The sequence below is a fragment of the Scyliorhinus torazame genome, chromosome 12, assembly GCF_047496885.1.
Source record: "Scyliorhinus torazame isolate Kashiwa2021f chromosome 12, sScyTor2.1, whole genome shotgun sequence".
NCBI lineage: Eukaryota > Metazoa > Chordata > Chondrichthyes > Carcharhiniformes > Scyliorhinidae > Scyliorhinus > Scyliorhinus torazame.
Genome location: NC_092718.1, coordinates 229,563,059 through 229,581,831, shown reverse-complemented (window position 1 = coordinate 229,581,831; position 18,773 = coordinate 229,563,059).

Here is an 18,773-nt window from a genome sequence, read left to right as displayed (position 1 = left end):
AAATTAGATGGAACGATGCAATTTTAAGCAACTTATTGGCTCCTAAAATGTGTAAATATTTTGCGGCGCGCACTACGTGCGCAGATATTGCGAGCCTATGGGGTCGCCGCGTAGCGGCAGCAAGATGGCTCTCTTTTATGAAGCGCCGCAAGAATTTTCTGACACTTTTTACAAACCCCTAACCCTAACCCTAACCCTATCCGTAACACGAACCCTAACCCTAACCCTAACACGAACCCTAACCCTAACCCTAGCTCTAAATTAGATGGAACGATGCAATTTTAAGCAACTTATTGGCTCCTAAAATGTGTAAATATTTTGCGGCGCGCACTACGTGCGCAGACGTTGCGAGCCTATGGGGTCGCCGCGTCGCGGCAGCAAGATGGGTCTCTTTTATGAAGTGCCGCAAGAATTTTCTGACACTTTTTACAAACCCCTAACCCTAACCCTAACCCTATCCCTAACACAAACCCTACCCCTAACCCAAACACTAACACGAAACCTAACCCAACCCTAATCCTAACTCTAACCCCTAACCCTAACCCTATCCCGAACCCTAAACCTAACCCTAACCCTAACACGAAACCTAACCCTAACCCTAACCTTAACCCTAACACGAACCCTAACCCTAACACGAACCCTAACCCTAGCTCTAAATTAGATGGAACGATGCAATTTTAAGCAACTTATTGGCTCCTATAATGTGTAAATATTTTGCGGCGCGCACTACGTGCGCAGATGTTGCGAGCCTCTGGGGTCGCCGCGTAGCGGCAGCAAGATGGCTCTCTTTTATGAAGCGCCGCAAGAATTTTCCGACACTTTTTACAAACCCCTAACCCTAACCATATCCCGAACCCTAAACCTAACCCTAACCCTAACACTAAACCTAACCCTAACACGAACCCTAACCCTAACACGAACCATAACCCTAACCCTAACCCTAGCTCTAAATTAGATGGAACGATGCAATTTTAAGCAACTTATTGGCTCCTAAAATGTGTAAATATTTTGCGGGGCGCACAACGTGCGCAGATGTTGCAAGCCTATAGGGTCGCCGCGTAGCGGCAGCAAGATGGCTCACTTTTATGAAGCGCCGCAAGAATTTTCCAACACTTTTTACAAACCCCGAACCCTAACCCTAACCCTATCCCTAACACGAACCCTACCCCTAACCTAACCCTAACACGAAACCTAACCCTAGCCCTAACCCTAACACTAACACGAACCCTAACCCTAACCCTATCCCTAACACGAACCCTACCCCAACCTAACCCTAACACGAAACCTAACCCTAGCCCTAACCCTAAACCTAACCCTAATTTGGCTCTCTTTTATGAAGCGCCGCAAGAATTTTCCGACACTTTTTACAAACCCCTAACCCTAACCCTAACACTATCCCTAACACGAACCCTACCCCTAACCCAAACCTAACCCTAACCCTAACCCTAACCCCTAACCCTAACCCTAACCTTATCCCGACCCCTAAACCTAAACCTAACCCTAACACGAAACCTAACCCTAACCCTAACCTTAACCCTAACACGAACCCTAACCCTAACACGAACCCTAACCCTAACCCTAGCTCTAAATTAGATGGAACGATGCAATTTTAAGCAACTTATTGGATCCTAAAATGTGTAAATATATTGCTGCGCGCACTGTGTGCGCAGATGTTGCGAGCCGATGGGGTCACCGCGTAGCGGCAGCAAGATGGCTCTCTTATATGAAGCACCGCAAGAATTTTCCGACACTTTTTACAAACCCCTAACCCTAACCCTAACCCTATCACTAACACGAACCCTAACCCTGACCCTAACCCTAACCCTAACCCTAACCCTAGCTCTAAATTAGATGGAACGATGCAATTTTAAGCAACTTATTGGCTCCTAAAATGTGTAAATATTTTGCGGCGCGCTCTACGTGTGCAGATGTTGCGAGCCTATGGGGTCGCCGCGTAGCGGCAGCAAGATGGCTCTCTTTTATGAAGCGCCGCAAGAATTTTCCGACACTTTTTACAAACCCCTAACCCTAACCCTATCCCTAACACGAACACTAACCCTAACACGAACCCTAACCCTAACCCTAACCCTAGCTCTAAATTAGATGGAACGATGCAATTTTAAGCAACTTATTGGCTCCTAAAATGTGTAAATATTTTGCGGCGCGCACTACGTGCGCAGATGTTGCGAGCCTATGGGGTCGCCGTGTAGCGGCAGCAAGATGGTTCTCTTTTATGAAGCACCGCAAGAATTTTCCGACACTTTTTACAAACCACTAACCCTAACCCTAACCCTATCCCGAACCCTAAACCTAACCCTAACCCTAACACGAACCCTAACCCTAACACGAACCCTAACACGAACCCTAACCCTAACCCTAACCCTAGCTCTAAATTAGATGGAACGATGCAATTTTAAGCAACTTATTGGCTCCGAAAATGTGTAAATATTTTGCGGCGTGCACTACGTGCGCAGATGTTGCGAGCCTATGGGGTCGCCGCGTAGCGGCAGCAAGATGGGTCTCTTTTATGAAGTGCCGCAAGAATTTTCTGACACTTTTTACAAACCCCTAAACCTAACCCTCACCCTATCACTAACACGAACCCTACCCCTAACCCTAACCCTAACACGAAACCTAACCCATCCCTAACCCTAACTCTAACCCCTAACCCTAACCCTAGCCCGAACCCTAAACCTAACCCTAACCCTAACACGAACCCTAACCCTAACACGAACCCTAACCCTAACCCTAACCCTAACCCTAGCTCTCAATTAGATGGAACGATGCAATTTTAAGCAACTTATTGGCTCTTAAAATGTGTACGCAGATGTTGCGAGCCTATGGGGTCGCCGTGTAGCGGCAGCAAGATGGCTCTCTTTTATGAAGCGCCGCAAGAATTTTCCGACACTTTTTACAAACCCCTAACCCTAAACCCAACTCTAAGTTAGATGCAACGATGCAATTTTAAGCAACTTATTGGCTCCGAAAATGTGTAAATATTTTGCGGCGTGCACTACGTGCGCAGATGTTGCGAGCCTATGGGGTCGCCGCGTAGCGGCAGCAAGATGGATCTCTTTTATGAAGTGCCGCAAGAATTTTCTGACACTTTTTACAAACCCCTAACCCTAACCCTATCACTAACACGAACCCTACCCCTAACCCTAACCCTAACACGAAACCTAACCCATCCCTAACCCTAACTCTAACCCCTAACCCTAACCCTATCCCGAACCCTAAACCTAACCCTAACCCTAACACGAAACCTAACCCTAACCCTAACCTTAACCCTAACACGAACCCTAACCCTAACCCTAGCTCTAAATTAGATGGAACGATGCAATTTTAAGCAACTTATTGGCTGCTAAAATGTGTAAATATATTGCGGCGCGCACCACGTGCGCAGATGTTGAGAGCCTATGGGGTCACCGCGTAGTGGCAGCAAGATGGCTCTCTTTTATGAAGCGCCGCAAGAATTTTCCGACACTTTTTACAAACCCCTAACCCTAACCCTAACCCGATCCCTAACACGAACCCTACCCCTAACCCTAACCCTAACACGAAACCTAACCCTAACCCTAAACCTAACACTAACACGAACCCTAACCCTAACACGAACCCTAACCCTAACCCTAACCGTAACCCTAGCTCTAAATTAGATAGAACGATGCAATTTTAAGCAACTTATTGGCTCCAAAAATGTGTAAATATTTTGCGGCGCGCACAACGTGCGCAGATGTTGCGTGCCTATGGGGTTGCCGCGTAGCGGCAGCAAGATGGCTCTCTTTTATGAAGCGCCGCAAGAATTTTCCGACACTTTTTACAAACCCCTAACCCTAACCCTAACCCTATCACTAACACGAACCCTAACCCTGACCCTAACCCTAACCCTAACCCTAACCCTAACACGAACCCTAACCCTAACCCTAACCCTAGCTCTAAATTAGATGGAACGATGCAATTTTAAGCAACTTATTGGCTCCTAAAATGTGTAAATATTTTGCGGCGCGCACTACGTGCGCAGACGTTGCGAGCCTATGGGGTCGCCGCGTCGCGGCAGCAAGATGGGTCTCTTTTATGAAGTGCCGCAAGAATTTTCTGACACTTTTTACAAACCCCTAACCCTAACCCTAACCCTATCCCTAACACGAACCCTACCCCTAACCCTAACACTAACACGAAACCTAACCCAACCCTAATCCTAACTCTAACCCCTAACCCTAACCCTATCCCGAACCCTAAACCTAACCCTAACCCTAACCCTAACCCTAACACGAACCCTAACCCTAACCCTAACCCGAACCCTAGCTCTAAATTAGATGGAACGATGCAATTTTAAGCAACTTATTGGCTCCTAAAATGTGTAAATATTTTGCGGCGCGCACTACGTGCGCAGATATTGCGAGCCTATGGGGTCGCCGCGTAGCGGCAGCAAGATGGCTCTCTTTTATGAAGCGCCGCAAGAATTTTCTGACACTTTTTACAAACCCCTAACCCTAACCCTAACCCTATCCGTAACACGAACCCTAACCCTAACCCTAACACGAACCCTAACCCTAACCCTAGCTCTAAATTAGATGGAACGATGCAATTTTAAGCAACTTATTGGCTCCTAAAATGTGTAAATATTTTGCGGCGCGCACTACGTGCGCAGACGTTGCGAGCCTATGGGGTCGCCGCGTCGCGGCAGCAGTATGGGTCTCTATTATGAAGTGCCGCAAGAATTTTCTGACACTTTTTACAAACCCCTAACCCTAACCCTAACCCTATCCCTAACACAAACCCTACCCCTAACCCAAACACTAACACGAAACCTAACCCAACCCTAATCCTAACTCTAACCCCTAACCCTAACCCTATCCCGAACCCTAAACCTAACCCTAACCCTAACACGAAACCTAACCCTAACCCTAACCTTAACCCTAACACGAACCCTAACCCTAACACGAACCCTAACCCTAGCTCTAAATTAGATGGAACGATGCAATTTTAAGCAACTTATTGGCTCCTATAATGTGTAAATATTTTGCGGCGCGCACTATGTGCGCAGATGTTGCGAGCCTCTGGGGTCGCCGCGTAGCGGCAGCAAGATGGCTCTCTTTTATGAAGCGCCGCAAGAATTTTCCGACACTTTTTACAAACCCCTAACCCTAACCATATCCCGAACCCTAAACCTAACCCTAACCCTAACACTAAACCTAACCCTAACACGAACCCTAACCCTAACACGAACCATAACCCTAACCCTAACCCTAGCTCTAAATTAGATGGAACGATGCAATTTTAAGCAACTTATTGGCTCCTAAAATGTGTAAATATTTTGCGGGGCGCACAACGTGCGCAGATGTTGCGAGCCTATAGGGTCGCCGCGTAGCGGCAGCAAGATGACTCACTTTTATGAAGCGCCGCAAGAATTTTCCAACACTTTTTACAAACCCCGAACCCTAACCCTAACCCTATCCCTAACACGAACCCTACCCCTAACCTAACCCTAACACGAAACCTAACCCTAGCCCTAACCCTAACACTAACACGAACCCTAACCCTAACCCTATCCCTAACACGAACCCTACCCCAACCTAACCCTAACACGAAACCTAACCCTAGCCCTAACCCTAAACCTAACCCTAATTTGGCTCTCTTTTATGAAGCGCCGCAAGAATTTTCCGACACTTTTTACAAACCCCTAACCCTAACCCTAACACTATCCCTAACACGAACCCTACCCCTAACCCAAACCTAACCCTAACCCTAACCCTAACCCCTAACCCTAACCCTAACCTTATCCCGACCCCTAAACCTAAACCTAACCCTAACACGAAACCTAACCCTAACCCTAACCTTAACCCTAACACGAACCCTAACCCTAACACGAACCCTAACCCTAACCCTAGCTCTAAATTAGATGGAACGATGCAATTTTAAGCAACTTATTGGATCCTAAAATGTGTAAATATATTGCTGCGCGCACTGTGTGCGCAGATGTTGCGAGCCGATGGGGTCACCGCGTAGCGGCAGCAAGATGGCTCTCTTATATGAAGCACCGCAAGAATTTTCCGACACTTTTTACAAACCCCTAACCCTAACCCTAACCCTATCACTAACACGAACCCTAACCCTGACCCTAACCCTAACCCTAACCCTAACCCTAGCTCTAAATTAGATGGAACGATGCAATTTTAAGCAACTTATTGGCTCCTAAAATGTGTAAATATTTTGCGGCGCGCTCTACGTGTGCAGATGTTGCGAGCCTATGGGGTCGCCGCGTAGCGGCAGCAAGATGGCTCTCTTTTATGAAGCGCCGCAAGAATTTTCCGACACTTTTTACAAACCCCTAACCCTAACCCTATCCCTAACACGAACCCTAACCCTAACACGAACCCTAACCCCAACCCTAACCCTAGCTCTAAATTAGATGGAACGATGCAATTTTAAGCAACTTATTGGCTCCTAAAATGTGTAAATATTTTGCGGCGCGCACCACGTGCGCAGATGTTGCGAGCCTATGGGGTCGCCGTGTAGCGGCAGCAAGATGGTTCTCTTTTATGAAGCACCGCAAGAATTTTCCGACACTTTTTACAAACCACTAACCCTAACCCTAACCCTATCCCGAACCCTAAACCTAACCCTAACCCTAACACGAACCCTAACCCTAACACGAACCCTAACACGAACCCTAACCCTAACCCTAACCCTAGCTCTAAATTAGATGGAACGATGCAATTTTAAGCAACTTATTGGCTCCGAAAATGTGTAAATATTTTGCGGCGTGCACTACGTGCGCAGATGTTGCGAGCCTATGGGGTCGCCGCGTAGCGGCAGCAAGATGGGTCTCTTTTATGAAGTGCCGCAAGAATTTTCTGACACTTTTTACAAACCCCTAAACCTAACCCTAACCCTATCACTAACACGAACCCTACCCCTAACCCTAACCCTAACACGAAACCTAACCCATCCCTAACCCTAACTCTAACCCCTAACCCTAACCCTAGCCCGAACCCTAAACCTAACCCTAACCCTAACACGAAACCTAACCCTAACCCTAACCTTAACCCTAACACGAACCCTAACCCTAACACGAACCCTAACCCTAACCCTAACCCTAGCTCTAAATTAGATGGAACGATGCAATTTTAAGCAACTTATTGGCTCCTAAAATGTGTAAATATATTGCGGCGCGCACCACGTGCGCAGATGTTGCGAGCCTATGGGGTCGCCGCGTAGCGGCAGCAAGATGGCTCTCTTTTATGAAGCACCGCAAGAATTTTCCGACACTTTTTACAAACCACTAACCCTAACCCTAACCCTAACCCTATCACTAACACGAACCCTAAACCTAACCCTAACCCTAACGCGAACCCTATCCCTAACACGAACCCTAACCCTAACCCTAACCCTAACCCTAGCTCTCAATTAGATGGAACGATGCAATTTTAAGCAACTTATTGGCTCTTAAAATGTGTACGCAGATGTTGCGAGCCTATGGGGTCGCCGTGTAGCGGCAGCAAGATGGCTCTCTTTTATGAAGCGCCGCAAGAATTTTCCGACACTTTTTACAAACCCCGAACCCTAACCCTAACCCTATCCCTAACACGAACCCTACCCCTAACCTAACCCTAACACGAAACCTAACCCTAGCCCTAACCCTAACACTAACACGAACCCTAACCCTAACCCTATCCCTAACACGAACCCTACCCCAACCTAACCCTAACACGAAACCTAACCCTAGCCCTAACCCTAAACCTAACCCTAATTTGGCTCTCTTTTATGAAGCGCCGCAAGAATTTTCCGACACTTTTTACAAACCCCTAACCCTAACCCTAACACTATCCCTAACACGAACCCTACCCCTAACCCAAACCTAACCCTAACCCTAACCCTAACCCCTAACCCTAACCCTAACCTTATCCCGACCCCTAAACCTAAACCTAACCCTAACACGAAACCTAACCCTAACCCTAACCTTAACCCTAACACGAACCCTAACCCTAACACGAACCCTAACCCTAACCCTAGCTCTAAATTAGATGGAACGATGCAATTTTAAGCAACTTATTGGATCCTAAAATGTGTAAATATATTGCTGCGCGCACTGTGTGCGCAGATGTTGCGAGCCGATGGGGTCACCGCGTAGCGGCAGCAAGATGGCTCTCTTATATGAAGCACCGCAAGAATTTTCCGACACTTTTTACAAACCCCTAACCCTAACCCTAACCCTATCACTAACACGAACCCTAACCCTGACCCTAACCCTAACCCTAACCCTAACCCTAGCTCTAAATTAGATGGAACGATGCAATTTTAAGCAACTTATTGGCTCCTAAAATGTGTAAATATTTTGCGGCGCGCTCTACGTGTGCAGATGTTGCGAGCCTATGGGGTCGCCGCGTAGCGGCAGCAAGATGGCTCTCTTTTATGAAGCGCCGCAAGAATTTTCCGACACTTTTTACAAACCCCTAACCCTAACCCTATCCCTAACACGAACCCTAACCCTAACACGAACCCTAACCCTAACCCTAACCCTAGCTCTAAATTAGATGGAACGATGCAATTTTAAGCAACTTATTGGCTCCTAAAATGTGTAAATATTTTGCGGCGCGCACTACGTGCGCAGATGTTGCGAGCCTATGGGGTCGCCGTGTAGCGGCAGCAAGATGGTTCTCTTTTATGAAGCACCGCAAGAATTTTCCGACACTTTTTACAAACCACTAACCCTAACCCTAACCCTATCCCGAACCCTAAACCTAACCCTAACCCTAACACGAACCCTAACCCTAACACGAACCCTAACACGAACCCTAACCCTAACCCTAACCCTAGCTCTAAATTAGATGGAACGATGCAATTTTAAGCAACTTATTGGCTCCGAAAATGTGTAAATATTTTGCGGCGTGCACTACGTGCGCAGATGTTGCGAGCCTATGGGGTCGCCGCGTAGCGGCAGCAAGATGGGTCTCTTTTATGAAGTGCCGCAAGAATTTACTGACACTTTTTACAAACCCCTAAACCTAACCCTAACCCTATCACTAACACGAACCCTACCCCTAACCCTAACCCTAACACGAAACCTAACCCATCCCTAACCCTAACTCTAACCCCTAACCCTAACCCTAGCCCGAACCCTAAACCTAACCCTAACCCTAACACGAAACCTAACCCTAACCCTAACCTTAACCCTAACACGAACCCTAACCCTAACACGAACCCTAACCCTAACCCTAACCCTAGCTCTAAATTAGATGGAACGATGCAATTTTAAGCAACTTATTGGCTCCTAAAATGTGTAAATATATTGCGGCGCGCACCACGTGCGCAGATGTTGCGAGCCTATGGGGTCGCCGCATAGCGGCAGCAAGATGGCTCTCTTTTATGAAGCACCGCAAGAATTTTCCGACACTTTTTACAAACCACTAACCCTAACCCTAACCCTAACCCTATCACTAACACGAACCCTAAACCTAACCCTAACCCTAACGCGAACCCTATCCCTAACACGAACCCTAACCCTAACCCTAACCCTAACCCTAGCTCTCAATTAGATGGAACGATGCAATTTTAAGCAACTTATTGGCTCTTAAAATGTGTACGCAGATGTTGCGAGCCTATGGGGTCGCCGTGTAGCGGCAGCAAGATGGCTCTCTTTTATGAAGCGCCGCAAGAATTTTCCGACACTTTTTACAAACCCCTAACCCTAACCCTAGCTCTAAATTAGATGCAACGATGCAATTTTAAGCAACTTATTGGCTCCGAAAATGTGTAAATATTTTGCGGCGTGCACTACGTGCGCAGATGTTGCGAGCCTATGGGGTCGCCGCGTAGCGGCAGCAAGATGGATCTGTTTTATGAAGCACCGCAAGAATTTTCCGACACTTTTTACAAACCACTAACCCTAATCCTAACCCTATCCCGAACCCTAAACCTAACCCTAACCCTAACACGAACCCTAACCCTAACACGAACCCTAACACGAACCCTAACCCTAACCCTAACCCTAGCTCTAAATTAGATGGAACGATGCAATTTTAAGCAACTTATTGGCTCCGAAAATGTGTAAATATTTTGCGGCGTGCACTACGTGCGCAGATGTTGCGAGCCTATGGGGTCGCCGCGTAGCGGCAGCAAGATGGGTCTCTTTTATGAAGTGCCGCAAGAATTTTCTGACACTTTTTACAAACCCCTAAACCTAACCCTAACCCTATCACTAACACGAACCCTACCCCTAACCGTAACCCTAACACGAAACCTAACCCATCCCTAACCCTAACTCTAACCCCTAACCCTAACCCTAGCCCGAACCCTAAACCTAACCCTAACCCTAACACGAAACCTAACCCTAACCCTAACCTTAACCCTAACACGAACCCTAACCCTAACACGAACCCTAACCCTAACCCAAACCCTAGCTCTAAATTAGATGGAACGATGCAATTTTAAGCAACTTATTGGCTCCTAAAATGTGTAAATATATTGCGGCGCGCACCACGTGCGCAGATGTTGCGAGCCTATGGGGTCGCCGCGTAGCGGCAGCAAGATGGCTCTCTTTTATGAAGCACCGCAAGAATTTTCCGACACTTTTTACAAACCACTAACCCTAACCCTAACCCTAACCCTATCACTAACACGAACCCTAAACCTAACCCTAACCCTAACACGAAACCTAACCCTAACACGAACCCTAACCCTGACCCTAACCCTAACCCTAGCTCTCAATTAGATGGAACGATGCAATTTTAAGCAACTTATTGGCTCTTAAAATGTGTACGCAGATGTTGCGAGCCTATGGGGTCGCCGTGTAGCGGCAGCAAGATGGCTCTCTTTTATGAAGCGCCGCAAGAATTTTCCGACACTTTTTACAAACCCCTAACCCTAACCCTAGCTCTAAATTAGATGCAACGATGCAATTTTAAGCAACTTATTGGCTCCGAAAATGTGTAAATATTTTGCGGCGTGCACTACGTGCGCAGATGTTGCGAGCCTATGGGGTCGCCGCGTAGCGGCAGCAAGATGGATCTCTTTTATGAAGTGCCGCAAGAATTTTCTGACACTTTTTACAAACCCCTAACCCTAACCCTATCACTAACACGAACCCTACCCCTAACCCTAACCCTAACACGAAACCTAACCCATCCCTAACCCTAACTCTAACCCCTAACCCTAACCCTATCCCGAACCCTAAACCTAACCCTAAACCTAACACGAAACCTAACCCTAACCCTAACCTTAACCCTAACACGAACCCTAACCCTAACCCTAGCTCTAAATTAGATGGAACGATGCAATTTTAAGCAACTTATTGGCTCCTAAAATGTGTAAATATATTGCGGCGCGCACCACGTGCGCAGATGTTGAGAGCCTATGGGGTCACCGCGTAGTGGCAGCAAGATGGCTCTCTTTTATGAAGCGCCGCAAGAATTTTCCGACACTTTTTACAAACCCCTAACCCTAACCCTAACCCGATCCCTAACACGAACCCTACCCCTAACCCTAACCCTAACACGAAACCTAACCCTAACCCTAAACCTAACACTAACACGAACCCTAACCCTAACACGAACCCTAACCCTAACCCTAACCGTAACCCTAGCTCTAAATTAGATAGAACGATGCAATTTTAAGCAACTTATTGGCTCCAAAAATGTGTCAATATTTTGCGGCGCGCACAACGTGCGCAGATGTTGCGTGCCTATGGGGTCGCCGCGTAGCGGCAGCAAGATGGCTCTCTTTTATGAAGCGCCGCAAGAATTTTCCGACACTTTTTACAAAACCCTAACCCTAACCCTATCCGTAACACGAACCCTAACCCTAACACGAACCCTAACCGTAACCCTAACCCTAGCTCTAAATTAGATGGAACGATGCAATTTTAAGCAACTTATTGGCTCCTAAAATGTGTAAATATTTTGCTGCGCGCACAACGTGCGCAGATGTTGCGAGCCGATGGGGTCACCGCGTAGCGGCAGCAAGATGGCTCTCTTATATGAAGCGCCGCAAGAATTTTCCGACACTTTTTACAAACCCCTAACACTAACCCTAACCCTAACCCTATCACTAACACGAACCCTAACCCTGACCCTAACCCTAACCCTAACCCTAACCCTAACCCTAACACGAACCCTAACCCTAACCCTAACCCGAACCCTAGCTCTAAATTAGATGGAACGATGCAATTTTAAGCAACTTATTGGCTCCTAAAATGTGTAAATATTTTGCGGCGCGCACTACGTGCGCAGATATTGCGAGCCTATGGGGTCGCCGCGTAGCGGCAGCAAGATGGCTCTCTTTTATGAAGCGCCGCAAGAATTTTCTGACACTTTTTACAAACCCCTAACCCTAACCCTAACCCTATCCGTAACACGAACCCTAACCCTAACACGAACCCTAACCCTAACCCTAACCCTAGCTCTAAATTAGATGGAACGATGCAATTTTAAGCAACTTATTGGCTCCTAAAATGTGTAAATATTTTGCGGCGCGCACTACGTGCGCAGACGTTGCGAGCCTATGGGGTCGCCGCGTCGCGGCAGCAAGATGGGTCTCTTTTATGAAGTGCCGCAAGAATTTTCTGACACTTTTTACAAACCCCTAACCCTAACCCTAACCCTATCCCTAACACGAACCCTACCCCTAACCCTAACACTAACACGAAACCTAACCCAACCCTAATCCTAACTCTAACCCCTAACCCTAACCCTATCCCGAACCCTAAACCTAACCCTAACCCTAACCCTAACCCTAACACGAACCCTAACCCTAACCCTAACCCGAACCCGAGCTCTAAATTAGATGGAACGATGCAATTTTAAGCAACTTATTGGCTCCTAAAATGTGTAAATATTTTGCGGCGCGCACTACGTGCGCAGATATTGCGAGCCTATGGGGTCGCCGCGTAGCGGCAGCAAGATGGCTCTCTTTTATGAAGCGCCGCAAGAATTTTCTGACACTTTTTACAAACCCCTAACCCTAACCCTAACCCTATCCGTAACACAAACCCTAACCCTAACCCTAACACGAACCCTAACCCTAACCCTAGCTCTAAATTAGATGGAACGATGTAATTTTAAGCAACTTATTGGCTCCTAAAATGTGTAAATATTTTGCGGCGCGCACTACGTGCGCAGACGTTGCGAGCCTATGGGGTCGCCGCGTCGCGGCAGCAAGATGGGTCTCTTTTATGAAGTGCCGCAAGAATTTTCTGACACTTTTTACAAACCCCTAACCCTAACCCTAACCCTATCCCTAACACAAACCCTACCCCTAACCCAAACACTAACACGAAACCTAACCCAACCCTAATCCTAACTCTAACCCGTAACCCTAACCCTATCCCGAACCCTAAACCTAACCCTAACCCTAACACGAAACCTAACCCTAACCCTAACCTTAACCCTAACACGAACCCTAACCCTAACACGAACCCTAACCCTAACCCTAGCTCAAAATTAGATGGAACGATGCAATTTTAAGCAACATATTGGCTCCTATAATGTGTAAATATTTTGCGGCGCGCACTACGTGCGCAGATGTTGCGAGCCTCTGGGGTCGCCGCGTAGCGGCAGCAAGATGGCTCTCTTTTATGAAGCGCCGCAAGAATTTTCCGACACTTTTTACAAACCCCTAACCCTAACCATATCCCGAACCCTAAACCTAACCCTAACCCTAACACTAAACCTAACCCTAACCCTAACCCTAACACGAACCCTACCCCTAACACGAACCCTAACCCTAACCCTAACCCTAGCTCTAAATTAGATGGAACGATGCAATTTTAAGCAACTTATTGGCTCCTAAAATGTGTAAATATTTTGCGGGGCGCACAACGTGCGCAGATGTTGCGAGCCTATAGGGTCGCCGCGTAGCGGCAGCAAGATGGCTCACTTTTATGAAGCGCCGCAAGAATTTTCCAACACTTTTTACAAACCCCGAACCCTAACCCTAACCCTATCCCGAACACGAACCCTACCCCTAACCTAACCCTAACACGAAACCTAACCCTAGCCCTAACCCTAACACTAACACGAACCCTAACCCTAACCCTATCCCTAACACGAACCCTACACCAACCTAACCCTAACACGAAACCTAACCCTAGCCCTAACCCTAACCCTAACCCTAATTTGGCTCTCTTTTATGAAGCGCCGCAAGAATTTTCCGACACTTTTTACAAACCCCTAACCCTAACCCTAACACTATCCCTAACACGAACCCTACCCCTAACCCAAACCTAACCCTAACCCTAACCCTAACCCCTAACCCTAACCCTAACCTTATCCCGACCCCTAAACCTAAACCTAACCCTAACACGAAACCTAACCCTAACCCTAACCTTAACCCTAACACGAACCCTAACCCTAACACGAACCCTAACCCTAACCCTAGCTCTAAATTAGATGGAACGATGCAATTTTAAGCAACTTATTGGATCCTAAAATGTGTAAATATATTGCTGTGCGCACTGTGTGCGCAGATGTTGCGAGCCGATGGGGTCACCGCGTAGCGGCAGCAAGATGGCTCTCTTATATGAAGCACCGCAAGAATTTTCCGCCACTTTTTACAAACCCCTAACCCTAACCCTAACCCTAACCTTAACCCTAACACGAACCCTAACCCTAACACGAACCCTAACCCTAACCCTAGCTCTCAATTAGATGGAACGATGCAATTTTCAGCAACTTATTGGCTCCTAAAATGTGTAAATATTTTGCGGCGCGCACTACGTGCGCAGATATTGCGAGCCTATGGGGTCGCCGCGTAGCGGCAGCAAGATGGCTCTCTTTTATGAAGCGCCGCAAGAATTTTCCGACACTTTTTACAAACCCCTAACCCTAACCCTAACCCTATCCGTAACACGAACCCTAACCCTAACACGAACCCTAACCCTAACCCTAACCCTAGCTCTAAATTAGATGGAACGATGCAATTTTAAGCAACTTATTGGCTCCTAAAATGTGTAAATATTTTGCGGCGCGCACTACGTGCGCAGACGTTGCGAGCCTATGGGGTCGCCGCGTCGCGGCAGCAAGATGGGTCTCTTTTATGAAGTGCCGCAAGAATTTTCTGACACTTTTTACAAACCCCTAACCCTAACCCTAACCCTATCCCTAACACGAACCCTACCCCTAACCCTAACCCTAACACGAAACCTAACCCAACCCTAATCCTAACTCTAACCCCTAACCCTAACCCTATCCCGAACCCTAAACCTAACCCTAACCCTAACACGAAACCAACCCTAACCCTAACCTTAACCCTAACACGTACCCTAACCCTAACACGAACCCTAACCCTAACCCTAACCCTAGCTCTAAATTAGATGGAACGATGCAATTTTAAGCAACTTATTGGCTCCTATAATGTGTAAATATTTTGCGGCGCGCACTACGTGCGCAGATGTTGCGAGCCTCTGGGGTCGCCGCGTAGCGGCAGCAAGATGGCTCTCTTTTATGAAGCGCCGCAAGAATTTTCCGACACTTTTTACAAACCCCTAACCCTAACCATATCCCGAACCCTAAACCTAACCCTAACCCTAACACTAAACCTAACCCTAACCCTAACCCTAACACGAACCCTAACCCTAACACGAACCCTAACCCTAACCCTAACCCTAGCTCTAAATTAGATGGAACGATGCAATTTTAAGCAACTTATTGGCTCCTAAAATGTGTAAATATTTTGCGGGGCGCACAACGTGCGCAGATGTTGCGAGCCTATAGGGTCGCCGCGTAGCGGCAGCAAGATGGCTCACTTTTATGAAGCGGCGCAAGAATTTTCCAACACTTTTTACAAACCCCGAACCCTAACCCTAACCCTATCCCTAACACGAACCCTACCACTAACCTAACCCTAACACGAAACCTAACCCTAGCCCTAACCCTAACCCTAACACTAACACGAACCCTAACCCTAACCCTATCCCTAACACGAACCCTACCCCTAACCTAACCCTAACACGAAACCTAACCCTAGCCCTAACCCTAACCCTAACCCTAATTTGGCTCTCTTTTATGAAGCGCCGCAAGAATTTTCCGACACTTTTTACAAACCCCTAACCCTATCCCTAACCCTAACACTATCCCTAACACGAACCCTACCCCTAACCCAAACCTAACCCTAACCCTAACCCTAACCCCTAACCCTAACCCTAACCTTATCCCGACCCCTAAACCTAAACCTAACCCTAACACGAAACCTAACCCTAACCCTAACCTTAACCCTAACACGAACCCTAACCATAACACGAACCCTAACCCTAACCCTAACCCTAACCCTAGCTCTAAATTAGATGGAACGATGCAATTTTAAGCAACTTATTGGCTCCTAAAATGTGTAAATATATTGCTGCGCGCACTGCGTGCGCAGATGTTGCGAGCCGATGGGGTCACCGCATAGCGGCAGCAAGATGGCTCTCTTATATGAAGCACCGCAAGAATTTTCCGACACTTTTTACAAACCCCTAACCCTAACCCTAACCCTAACCCTAACCCTAACCCTATCACTAACACGAACCCAAACCTGACCCTAACCCTAACCCTAGCTCTAAATTAGATGGAACGATGCAATTTTAAGCAACTTATTGGCTCCTAAAATGTGTAAATATTTTGCGGCGCGCTCTACGTGTGCAGATGTTGCGAGCCTATGGGGTCGCCGCGTAGCGGCAGCAAGATGGTTCTCTTTTATGAAGCACCGCAAGAATTTTCCGACACTTTTTACAAACCACTAACCCTAACCCTAACCCTATCCCGAACCCTAAACCTAACCCTAACCCTAACACGAACCCTAACCCTAACACGAACCCTAACCCTAACACGAACCCTAACCCTAACCCTAACCCTAGCTCTCAATTAGATGGAACGATGCAATTTTAAGCAACTTATTGGCTCCTAAAATGTGTAAATATATTGATGCGCGCACTACGTGCGCAGATGTTGCGAGCCTATGGGGTCGCCGTGTAGCGGCAGCACGATGGCTCTCTTTTATGAAGCGCCGCAAGAATTTTCCGACACTTTTTACAAACCCCTAAACCTAACCCTAACCCTAGCTCTAAATTAGATGGAATGATGCAATTTTAAGCAACTTATTGGCTCCTAAAATGTGTAAATATTTTGCGGGGCGCACAACGTGCGCAGATGTTGCGAGCCTATAGGGTCGCCGCGTAGCGGCAGCAAGATGGCTCTCTTTTATGAAGCGCCGCAAGAATTTTCCGACACTTTTTACAAACCCCGAACCCTAACCCTAACCCTATCCCTAACATGAACCCTACCCCTAACCTAACCCTAACACGAAACCTAACTCTAACACGACCCTTAACCCTAACCCTAACCCTAACCCTAGCTCTAAATTAGATGGAACGATGCAATTTTCAGCAACTTCTTGGCTCCTAAAATGTGTAAATATTTTGCGGCACGCACTACGTGCGCAGATCTTGCGAGCCTATGGGGTCACCGCGTAGCGGCAGCAAGATGGCTCTCTTTTATGAAGCGCCGCAAGAATTTTCCGACACTTTTTACAAACCCCTAACCCTAACCCTAACACTATCGCTAACACGAACCCTACCCCTAACCCAAACCCTAACCCTAACCCTAACCCCTAACCCTAACCTTATCCCGAACCCTAAACCTAACCCTAACCCTAACACGAAACCTAACCCTAACCCTAACCTTAACCCTAACACGAACCCTAACCCTAACACGAACCCTAACCCTAACCCTAACCCTAGCTCTAAATTAGATGGAACGATGCAATTTTATGCAACTTATTGGCTCCTAAAATGTGTAAATATTTTGCGGCGTGCACCACGTGCGAAGATGTTGCGAGCCTATGGGGTCACCGCGTAGCGGCAGCAAGATGGCTCTCTTTTATGAAGCGCCGCAAGAATTTTCCGACACTTTTTACAAACCCCTAACCCTATCCCAAACACGAACCCTACCCCTAACCCTAACACGAAACCTAACCCCAACCCTAACCCTAACACGAACTCTAACCCTAACACGAACCCTAACCCTAACTCTAACCCGAGCTCTAAATTAGATGGAACGATGCAATTTTAAGCAACTTATTGGCTCCTAAAATGTGTAAATATTTTGCTGCGCGCACTGCGTGCGCAGATGTCGCGAGCCTATGGGGTCGCCGCTTAGCGGCAGCAAGATGGCTCTCTTTTATGAAGCGCCGCAAGAATTTTCCGACACTTTTTACAAACGCCTACCCCTAACCCTAACCCTAATCCTAACATGAAACCTAACCCTGACCCTAACCCTAACCCTAACCCTAACCCTAGCTCTAAATTAGATGGAACGATGCAATTTTAAGCAACTTATTGGCTCCTAAAATGTGTAAATATTTTGCGGCGTGCACCACGTGCGCAGATGTTGCGAGCCTATGGGGTCACCGTGTAGTGGCAGCAAGATGGCTCTCTTTTATGAAGCGCCGCAAGAATTTTCCGACACTTTTTACAAACCCCTAACCCTAACCCTAACCCGATCCCTAACACGAACCCTAACCCTAACACGAAACCTAACCCTAAACCTAAACCTAACACTAACACGAACCCTAACCCTAACACGTACCCTAACCCAAACCCTAACCCTAACCCTAGCTCTAAATTAGATAGAACGATGCAATTTTAAGCAACTTATTGGCTCCAAAAATGTGTCAATATTTTGCGGCGCGCACTACGTGCGCAGATGTTGCGAGCCTATGGGGTCGCCGCGTAGCGGCAGCAAGATGGCTCTCTTTTATGAAGCGCCGCAAGAATTTTCCGACACTTTTTACAAACCTCT